Source organism: Ciconia boyciana, chromosome 6 (genome assembly GCF_034638445.1).
Source record: "Ciconia boyciana chromosome 6, ASM3463844v1, whole genome shotgun sequence".
Lineage (NCBI taxonomy): Eukaryota > Metazoa > Chordata > Aves > Ciconiiformes > Ciconiidae > Ciconia > Ciconia boyciana.
In genome coordinates, this window is record NC_132939.1 from 41,678,981 (window position 1) to 41,690,648 (window position 11,668).

An 11,668-nucleotide genomic window follows, 5' to 3' on the forward strand; every position below is an offset into this window, starting at 1 on the left:
GCGTGTCGGTGCTTCGGTGCTTCAGGGGTAGATACACTGACTTGAAGAGTACCTCTGGCTGCTTATGTGACTGACCGATTTATATAGTGTAGCTGTAGCTTGTATTTTCCCCAGAATTACGGTATCACAATCCATCTGTTCTTACAGATTTTTCTGCTTCACAACTGAAAAAGGGAAGGGAAGGCAAAGTAGCCCTTCTCATCTCTTCCTGCAGTTCTCAGCTTTGCCACTGATGAGAGTTGTCAGGGGCTCCTAAATTGCTCTTGCAGGGTGTTACTGAATTAAAAGTAGAGAACGTACAGAGTGGTAAGTTGTGAGTTGAAGTTCTTTGGTTAACTGACACTGAGTGCAATGAATTGGTGAAGCATCTGGGAAAGAACAAGTCGTGCTATTAAATTACAAGCGGTGTGGTCTCCCCTTGAAGGTTCCACTCTCGGTAGTTGGCAGTGCAACCTGAATTTCTGCAGTGGCAGCCCTTACTTGGTCATATTGACCCTGTGCAAGTTGGGAATGAAGAAGAGATCAAGAAACCTACCTCAAAAAAATCATGTACTTTGAACAACTGCCTCTTAAAACACTTAGATGAAATAATTAAACGTAGAACATAGGAAAAAAAATATGGAGAATGAAATGTCCGTGGTTCGTTACTGAAATATGTATGTATGTACACATACACTTTTTTTAACTTAGTAAAGAAGTAGATGTTGATACAATGGTTCTAATGTAGTGACAGGTGGCCAGCATGCTACAGATAAATATTGCTTACAATTCAGATGTTAAGTTTTGAAAACTGAATGTAAACAGATGTGTCTAATTTTGATATCCTATCTGTGAGTTGTCTAGCTCTAACATTGGTTTAATTTTCTTATCCTCTGTGGTCACGCAAACAAGCCTGATTTTGTGTCCTTTATTTGACTGTATTAGAGTTGAGGAGTTTCTTTATCTCTTCACATATGACTGCTTTCTTTATTCTTTCTTCTCTTAGTATTTCTTTTTGACTTATTTAGTCTTAAAGTCAAAACTTAAATTTATAACATGATCATAATACTTCTCCTGTAAAACATACTAGGTCCCACATAAAGTTTATACAAGTCTGTCAATACTCTTTTGTCCCCTTTTGTCTGCACTTGTCTGTGTGCACTCATTTGCTATTTTGGGTATGCAGGACCTGGGGGGCAATGTGGCACTTGTCCACGTCTGGAGATTCTGATTGCTAGGAGGTAGATATCGGGGTGATCCTTTTCCATATCCTAACCAGCTTTTAATGAAAGAGTGCTGGAAAGAGCAGCTAGGAGACCATTTGAAAATAGTGAAGGATAAATATTACGAGTTCTCAGTATACCAGTGAGGTGAAGATGCTCAAATGGGCTTCATTTCTGTGCTAGAGGTTTGTGTGTAGGGAGCTTTCAAGCCTTCCACTGATAGTGTAAAGGGAGGAGATGAGAAAACTCTTCCCTATACCCTTCTCCCTAACCTCAAGGGCCAGTGTTGTTCTTGCAGAATTTGGGGCACTAAGTCCTCTGTGTCCAATGTGGAGTTTCAGTCCCACGGAAGGAGGGTCATGGATTAGCATGTGGCCTTCAACCAAAATTGGTACAGCTAACAGTGGGGACGTACATACCAACCTTAAATTGTTCCTCAGCATCCCTGTTCCTGAAGCATGCTGCCCTGAGAATCTTTTGTTGTTGTTTTTTAATATAAGATAGTTTTGAGTGGTATTACCACCATGATCTGCAGTTCTAAGTCATCTTTACATCTCATAGCTGGCCAGATTCATTTACCAGGATACAAAACTTCTCCAACCTGAAATACTTCTGGGGAAGTAGAAATCAAGCTCTGTTCTTGGGCTTGTACATGGTGCTATCAAGTATTTTGTTTTCTCTCTTTTCAAAGAAGGTAGTTTCTAAGAAAAATGAGAGGGCTGAACTGTTATCTGTTAGAGGTGTGTTTTTGTAGCATGATAGTGACACCGTGAAGTAAATGCCCAGCTCATTCAATGAAGACATGGAAGTAGTGTATGAAGACGTGAATCCTGCTGGAATCATTTGGAAGACTGTCCGTGGCAGAGTAAGTGAATTGTGGAAAAAAGTTATCCACTCAGTCATGACTATAGTTCCTCTTTGAAGGAAACTTAATATTTATTTTTTTTCTCTAGAAGGGAGGTGAACTGGTGTGCATGTAATGTGATTGTCAAAGTTGAGTTCTGACCCAATGGGGAATGAGCAATTTGACACCAGGAACAGCCTAAAAGACACTGCAGACTTCTGTGTCCAATCCTAGGATTCAAAGTAGTGGGAGGAACTGGATGCTTCTGTTTTTCTCCAAGACCACGTGCTTCTCATAAGGTGCTGGGCAGGGTCTCATAGCTCCCTTTGGATTTTGACCACTGCCCCGCATCCAGTATTCTACTTAAAACATTGGCCGTAATGTGTTTTTAAGCTACTGATCTGTAAATAGGTTGAGTCTGATTTCCTGAAATGTTACCCCCCGCCTTTTTTCTTTTTTTTTTCTTTTTTTTTTTTCACTCTTCCCCTTTACCCTCCCTGGAAACAGCAGAGCTGCTCAGCTGGACTTCCCTCACTATGAAGAAGGGATTCTGCTGCAGGGCATTCTCATCTGGGAGTACTTGGCTTTAGATCTCACTTCTCTTTTGCACTACAAGAATGTATGTTTGTTAACTTCTGGGCTTGCTACAAAACCTATTTCTTTTCCCCCTCCCTAAAGTTGCTGAGGAAGAGTGGGCTGAAGCGAATGTCTACAGGCAGTTATTTATCTTTGTGCGTTAATTTATGGGCCAGGTGCCCAGAGCCCTAGGATGGCAAAATTTCTTCAGAAATGTAAAGAAAAAAATAGCTTACAACCTCTATGAGTCTCCTTCCTTCTGATGTACTAGTTAAGGAAGCCTACAGCTATTCTTGCACTGAACAGTAGTAAAAAGTATGTTCTGAACTCATTTAGATGATAAATGTCTCTGTATTCTGAATTGTCTTGCAAAACAAAAGTAAGCAATTGCCTTCTTGCAAAGTGTTGCACGTACAGCTGAAGTGAAGGACTACTAGAAAGCGTGCTAAATATGAGCAAATAGGATGTGCGACTAGTTTAGCTCATCAGTAGGAAGCTAAGAAAGTGGGAATTTTAAGAGCTTAGAAATTTTAAACTGAATCAAGGGAAATATTTATGGTGGGTGTTTTTTCCCTTCTAGTGTTTTCAGTGGCTTCTGTCTGCATTTTTATAATATGAGGACATGTTCCAACGCACTCCATTCCCAGTGCTGCAATGCTCTTAACAGCCATCCAGTCGTATGCTTGATGAGGAGGCTGTTGAGGTGCTGAAGACAGTTTTCACCAGCCTTTTCCCTTTCAATGTAAGAACCAAGAGCTTCAGAAGAAACGCCTGCTTACAGGAAGTCTTTTCTGGTTTCATGTGGGATAAGAGACTTTCCCACCCTGACAAAGTTCTCGGGAATATACATGGTTGGCCAAAACCACAATCTTGACAGTTTCTATGGCTTTTTTGGGTTGGTTTGTGGTTTTTTTTCTTTTTTTATAGAAAAGAGGGCCAAAAAAAGCGCTAATATGCATTTTTGTGGTTGAATCGGAAACAACTTTTTTTTTTTTTGTGGGTGGAATTTACTATTCAAAGAAAATATTAGAATTAGCTAAGTTAACCCTCTGGAAATACCAGTGAAGTATTCCCATTGAAGAGAATAACCTTTTATTGTTAGTTTTCCTAGTGGCATCACAATTTTCTGACTAGCAACCAGATTCTTTCTTAGGGCTTTGTGTAAGTATATTTTATTTGCAGATATATTAATGCCATTTTTAAACCACTGCAGTTGCATTCAATAGTTTCAGAAAAAGTCTTGTGTGGAGGTATCTGCTTATAGGAGGCCCTGGATTATTCTGTATTCTGATGTTGAGTAAAAGGGATCCAGTTTTCTTACTGAGAATATAAAAAGGAGACAGCTGATATTCTTCCTTATCAAAGAACAACTAGGGTGACCTTTTTTTTCTTGAACTGCTGGAAGTTTGTTTTCAACTGCAACTGGCACTACTGCAACTGCAACATCAGGAGCACCCATGTACAAAGGAAAGAGAGCCTGTTCTGTGCGTGCAACTTTCCAAAGAGAGAAGCAATAGGTAAAGCAGATAAAAGCATGTCTTCATTTTTCCTTACTGGAAATTTGACTACAAGAATGACTGTCATAGCCTGTTCTATAGTCTTGTCCCATAATCTGGCTGATTATAAATGCCAGATTTATATTTTCTGCCCTGTCTCTCAAAAATACTTGGCAGACCTGTGTTCCTACATTCATTGTATTCTCATTTCTGACCTGTACCCAGTTTCTTTTAAAAGAGAAGTTGTCTACACGTGTACAAAATCATATTAACTCAATGGCAGTATTAGCTCAATTTAGAAGGTTTAGTGAATGTTGTCAGAAAACAGTCTTTAGTTAGAGTTTATCTGGTAAAGTTAGACCAAGCCTTGTGTTACTGTTGAAATGCTTCTCTCCTTCACCTTAAAAGTGAAGTAGAAGCTAACTTGAGATGGAAATGTTGCATTGCCTGCTTTGGTGAAGGTCCACCTAGCAAGGAAGGAATTACAGTTTTCATTTACTTGTGAAGTCTCCAGCCGGCAGCTTCTACTTGATCAGTGGAAGTCTCACATACATGAGATGCACGGAGAGTTATGCAAATGGCTCTCTGACACTGTTGTTTACTCGTTAATCTATTATTTCTGTGTCCCCAAATGTCTCCGATTCAGCTATCTATAGCACAACATGTTGAGTTTTCCACCTTGTGTTGGAAACTAAAACTCAAATTTGCTGTAAGTGCATGAATTTTTAGTCTAGGTCTGCTTCCTGGAGAGCATCCATGCTTTATCCATATAGTTGGTATTCAAGAAGCAGAGGAGAAATTAAAGAGGAGGAAATTAAGGATTTTACCTCTGTGAATTTCAGAAAAATCTGGGAGTTTCTGTATTGGGAATTGGCCCCTGTTCTGTGTCTGTGGAAGAGATCCAGGTGCGCTGTGGGCAGCTGGTCCCTTGTGTCTTGTTTCTAGGCAGGGCAGAGGCTCAAAGGTTGGCCTTTCATGTGCAGTTGTATCCTTGAAAACCTGTGGTACATGACTGCGTACTGCCCTCTTTAAATACTGCAGAGGGAAAGATGTCTCCCTCTGATTTTGAAAATAAGTTTAGAAAACTATCCTCTTGTTTCACATCAGCAGTGTGAGTATTTGCCTTTTCCCTCAAGAGGCTTAAAGGAACACACTTCTGTTCCTGAACTGCAAACTTTCCCTGATCCTTCTGATTTTAGTTGCTGTAGGAGATACAGAATTGTGTAAAGAAGTTTGCAGAATAACTGAATGGCAAAATGGAAGTTCAAATACATGCATGAGATCTTCATGTGCACATACTCACTGAGCAGCAAATAATGAAGTCCTTTTTCCTTTTGACTGAAAAATAGTTGTTTTAAAGATGAGTGTAAAAATGTATGGGCACAAGTATAATGGTCTTCTCAAATCTAGGGATCTGATCTCACCCTTTGGATTGTTACAAGAACTGCAAATAATATTCTTACCAAGCTTACTGCTAAAAATTCTTTGGCCCTCCCTACTTCCCCAAATGAAACAAGTAGCGAAGAGCAAGGAATGACCTTGCCTGACTCACCTCACCCGCTGTTACGCTGTATGTCGCCTTGCCCATTTGTTACAGCCAGCTGTCGTCTCTTGCCTTATACTTAAATCACAAGTTTTTGGAACAAGAAACTTTTCATGCTGTGGGGCATTTGGCACCTTCTTGGTGGTGTGTCTGGGGCCACACCTGTACAATAAAAAAAGTAAACTGGCCAATACACATACAATAGCTGGGATTATGCTGATTTTTGTAAATCATATTGGTGAAATGTCATTGGATACAATACCAATAGCGCACTGTATTAACTTTGTGTATATTTTCTAGAAAGAATAAGCATACAATGGGAGCTGCATTTAGAATTGAGAGGTCTTATAATGATTCTTCACTCACTGCCCCCTTTTCTTTTTTTTTTTTTTTTTTCCCCCTCTCCCCTGATCCTCTGCAAGTGCTTTCACTTTTTTTCTTATGTGACAACCTATTTTCTTTCTGTTTTCCCTTGCTAGGTGGTAGACCTCTATGGCCATATAATGTTTTCTGATAACAAGATTCTGGAGGTTGTGGAGACTGCACAGATTGTTTAAGAAATGTATGCTCTGTGGGGGGGAAAAAAAAAAAAAAGTTATATAACATTATAACATTGAGAATAATTTTAAAAAGGCCATAAAATAGGGAACCACATACGGAAATGGATAAGAACTAGAGTTGAGGCAAGGGTCTTCAAAGGGAGAAGAACTTAGTTTTTAAAGAAGGTGAAGATCCACTTCAAGATGCAAAAGTAGGCTACTTCAAACAGAGGGGAATGGCTGCATGTGTTAACATAAGGGTTCTAGCTCAAGGTATGCAAGTGGGTTTATTTGACTGCTTCCCTGTATTTAAATTGTTGTGCTGGTTTAATCAATACAAATGCTCATTAGGTTTTAAAATTTACACAGGTATTGAGATACAACTCTTGACCTACAGGAGATATTGCAAAAATAAATATTATCTTTGAATATACAAATGTAGATCTTAATAATTCTTGTATCTCTGATGGAAATTCATCTATACTTTTCTTCTAAACCTGTGAAATAGATTCCACAGCTTTCTCCATGTCTTATTTCAGTGATTCAGTATCTTTGTGGGAAGAAAGATTCTCCTGGTAGCCAAGCTAAATCTTATTTACTGCAAGATAAACCGACTTCTTCTAGTTCTATTGCAAGTGGACGTGGTGAATGTTTACCACTGTCACCTTTATGGTGATCTTTAGATGCTGGAAGACTGCTATGTCCCATTTCTCTCTTACTGCTTTCCACGGCTGTCTTTTCTTTGTCCAAATAACACATTCCTTTAAGCTCTTTTACAGTTTGTGTTTATAAACCTTGTAGTATTTTTGTTGCCTTTCTTTTAAGTATATTGGTGGTCCAAACTGGGCACAGTCCTGACCACTCTACTAATACAAATTACACTAGTGTAATATCTCTTGTATCTTGTAAATAACGTGTAAGGCCGATCAGCCCCTAAGCTAATATACTATAAGCCCTGAATTTTATTACCAGTGTGTAGTTTACAAATGATACCATTCAAACAGTGGGACTGGTTTTAGCTGAAGCTCACGAGACCCAAGTTGTTCTGTTACACTGTTCGGTGCGTGTTTCTGTCCACTCGAAGAACTGAAATGGTGTGAACTGTTGGGTTACAGGCGCCTGCTCAGTAAGCGCGTGAGTGACGGGGAGAAGCAGGATGAGGCGTTCTGCAATTCTGCCTTTCAAAGAAGTCGAGAGGCAGGCGGTTTTATTATTAGTTGCTCCTGAGATACTAGCTATTAAATCATGCTACAACTCTGTGATCCAATGCTGTCATTGAGAAGTATGATAGAGAAAACACAAAAGACACAGTGAGTCTTGGATAAAAGCAAAGGCGGTCTTTCAAAATGGTTACTGACTTGAGTGGTGAGGAATAGGATATGTCTCTTCTTAAAGCATATATACTTAATCCAGGTGTGCTGTTTTCCTCAATTATCATGGCTGGCTTGCTTTAAAAAATATTAAAACTGCTTCATTCAGTGAGGATTCTAGAATTAATACTTGTTCTTTAGTGGATGCTTCTAACATTCAAGAGAGAAATATAGTTAGGTGATGCAAGTTAGATGAATTTCTGAATTACTTCGATGTATCCAAAATGTTAAAATACTTCCCATTTATCAGAGTACCTGATTAAAATCTTATAAATCCTTATTCTAAAATGGAAAGAAATTAGGATTTTCTTGCAGCATTTTTAGCTTTGTCTGCAAAGATATATGTGGTGTTGTATAAACAATGCAAATATCTTTGTCACTGAATCCCGTAATAAAGATCTCATTTAGTACACGCTAATTTAAGATTTAATGTCATGTTTCCATAAGGTTTGTTGACTATTAAATTTATGGCTCCCTTCGTCAGTTCCAGGGCTAGATAAAAGCAACAACTCTCCCATCCCCCAACTGCGCCCCCCCCCCCCCCCCCTTTAATTTGTGAAATAAATACCACTGTCTGAAAGTCTGTGGTTTGGCCTTTTAAACACACAGCTGTCCTCCGCTCATTCTTCTCACTTTCTTTATATTCATAGGAAGGTAGATCCATAGCGCTGCAGTGTGACTCCTCATTGCAATAGAGGCCATTAATCAAGTTATGCTGGTTTTGGAGTGTGATATCAATATCACTCCCTTCAGCCTTTAGTGTTGACAGTGCATTCCAAAATATCGAAGTAGCAGTTTCTTAAATGACAAAGCAAACAACTTACAGTACACCTGTAAAAGGTAATAACATGAAAGGATTGCTTTAAGAAAAATATCCTATTAGGAAGCATATTTGTCTAATGTTCTTGTTGACATATTTATAGGTACAGTTATGCACACGTGATATGATATAGAATGCACTGTATATTGTTCTAGAAATGCAATCCGTTGTGGTGTGAATGTGAAGGTTTTATTGACAAAAGTGTGGGATAACCATAGGACCAATTGATTGCAAAGCCACTGCAGAAAAGCACTAGCACGCATACAATAAAGAATATATAAATTGATTTATTTTTTGCAATCTAGCACATTTGTCTAATTTTGAGATACTAGCACAAGAGGACTTTGTTTTCTTTCTACCCCAATTACGTCATCAGTATTCAACTGGAACTTTATTAAGGTATGTCTGGGAACCAAGAGAGGGTTTACTGGGGTACTGATCATGTTATCAAAGGTCCTGTGTCTTTGAGTTTGGAGTGGAGGGGAAGATCACCAATGCACTCAGGCTATTTACTTACATTGCGCTGCTTTGAATGGGCACCAAAATAATATATATAACAGTGCCACGTGAAGTCTTTTGGCTAGCAAAGGCCTTGCTGTGAATGTGGTTTAGATAAGATTCCTTATCATCATTTCAGTGGCTTGGGGGATCTGATGACTAGCTAGCTGGATGTAGTGTTATTCATTTGGCCTGCAAGTGGTTATTTTATTCTGAGCAGCAGCCCACTGCTGGGCCTCAGCAGCGAGGTGGTTCTGGGTTGGCAGATGTCGATGTGCTCTCTGTGAAGACAGGATAAGGTGTCGTGTGGGCTGGGGTTTCCAGCCGTAGAGCCAGTACTGTCTGTAGACTACGAGTAAGCTGCCTTCAGCTGAGATTCACAGCTGGGCTTCAGAGCTCAGTGAATGAGTTTCTTTTTAATAATGAAGCAGGCAAAAGGAAAGCACATAACTAGGCAAGTGAAAAAAAAAAGTTCCTGTTGAAAGATAGGAAATGATTTCTCTTTTCTTCTAGCTTTCTCTTCTCTATGAAGTGCCATAATGCTTTCAGGGAAGCAATAAGATTTGTGAAATATTTCACTACACGTGCTCTCACTAATAATGTATTAAAGGTAAAATGTTAATTTATTTAAAAATGCATACTTAATTGCTTGATGTGTGAGATTTTACTCCTTTTAAAATGAATTTATTACTTTAAAAAAATCATACCTGCTTGAACCATTCCAAAAAATCACTTACTTTCCTGTTTGCTTAAAATACTTTGGCCAGTTTTCATGTTCCTTCTCTTAACCAGATTTGCACATCTTGATGTTCCTCATTGAAAGCATTCACTGCCAACAGCTTCAGGTCTCCTCAGGCTGAATTAGATGTAGGAGTGATCCTCATGTTACCTTTTCAGTCTGAATGCCTTCCTCCTTTCTCTCCTTCCTTTTTTCAGGAAGGGATCAAATGCCAAGTGGTTCTTGCTGATCAGCATTGCTGAGCAAAACTCGGACTGCAAATCAAGCAGAACTCTTGCAGACCTTTTGCACAAAGAAGTTGTTGAGGAACATCATCTGAGTTCCTTCTCTCTCTGGCACTCAACTCTTACGCCTTTGATGTGATGGTTTGTACTGGCTGCAGGCCTCCAGCCACACAACGTTTGCTAGGGGACAGGATACACCTGAGTCAATGCTCCAGCAGAGAGATGTGCAGTAAGAGCAGGCAGGTTCATTATAGACAGCTAAAGGCCAGGAGGTCGCATAGCCCCAAGTGCATATGTTGTGTAAGGAGGAGGGCAGGATGCCTTCCCTCGGAGGTTCGATATCATCACTCAGATCTCCAGGTGAACATCTGGGAGCTGGCGTGCTGCCAGCCCCTGCGAGCAAACTGGCTGAGTGCCGTGAGCACGCCTCTGGAGGACCGACCCCTGCAGAATTTGTACACCTCTGTTCCTTTCTTCACTTTCTCCCAGATCGCCTGTGGCCACAGCGCTCCACTGAATGTTTGCTCGTATTTTATCGCTGTGTTTCGGTGTCTTTTCTCACAGATGGATTAGCTTGTATTTTTCCTGGCTAAAAATCTCTATTCTGCCAATACTGGAACCTTCCTGAATCTCTTCTCTCTGTTACAGCGATGTTCATGAGATGTATTATTGACTAAGAATTTGGCCAACATGTACTCTTCTTGGCATACTCCTTTCAATTAATCAATATAGCCATTAAACAGAATGGGGCTAATATGAGTCTCTGGGATGCCATGTTGTGATAAAAGCTTCAGCTTGACGTTATGTCATTTACAGTTATGCTTTGTGTATGACTGTACAGCCAGTTTTCATTTGTGCAACTTGCACAGCTGGACTAGCCCTCAATTAAAGACTCCGGAATAACTGTATTGAATGTTTTATTAATATTTCACCTGAGGTATTCTCATCATCTGTGATGTTCATTTGTACAAAAAAAAAAAGTTACACATAGCATCATCTCAGATTTGCTATTGATCAGCTCTGTCTCCCAGTGTGGCCACTTTCTGAGCAGCCTAGTGTGCAGAGTCGTGTCATTTCCCCTTCCACCAGCAGCAAACCCAATGAAACACTGGGTAATATGTCATTATTACATGGAAATTTATGAATAATTTTAGTGGGGGTTTCACTTCTTTGATTCTCATATTAATTGTTTTTTGGTATAGTTTCCTTTTTTTAATGAGGTTTTTATGTTCTCGTGAGGTCCCATCTAGCTATTCTAGACTATCTAGAATTTAGAGTTAACTAATTTGGTTTTATGGAAGGTAGAGTAATAGTCTTGCTCACTCTAAAATAGCTTTTTCTTTCCATCAACATAACTAAGCGAAGTGTAATCCCTCAGGCAAAGTGGATAGTGCTGTTCATTCAGTTCTCAGTGTGGTATCCTTTCTACTCTTTTCCTGAAACTGTGCACGGGACTTCATCCAGATTTATCCTCTCCCAAGTTTTGCCTTGCTGTTTGCCTTAAAAGCACACACATGACTCAACCTGAGATTTCTTCTAAGCATTATTTTTGAATGTGAGGAAAACCAGAGAATTAAGTATTTTCGTATTTCTAGATTAATTCCTCCTCTTTGTCATCTAAAAAAAGTCTTTGCTTGAGCCTGTTCATGGTCAGAAAAGGACCATATGTAGTGGTTAGGACATAAACCAGAACTCAGGGCATTAATACATATTTTTGTGTTGGCTGTTATCTCGAGGTGTCCTTACTGTGCCTATAGTTCTTCAAGTCTGCACTGTAAAGAAAGCAGCTTTTCTTTTTCTCTACCACTGCGAGAGAC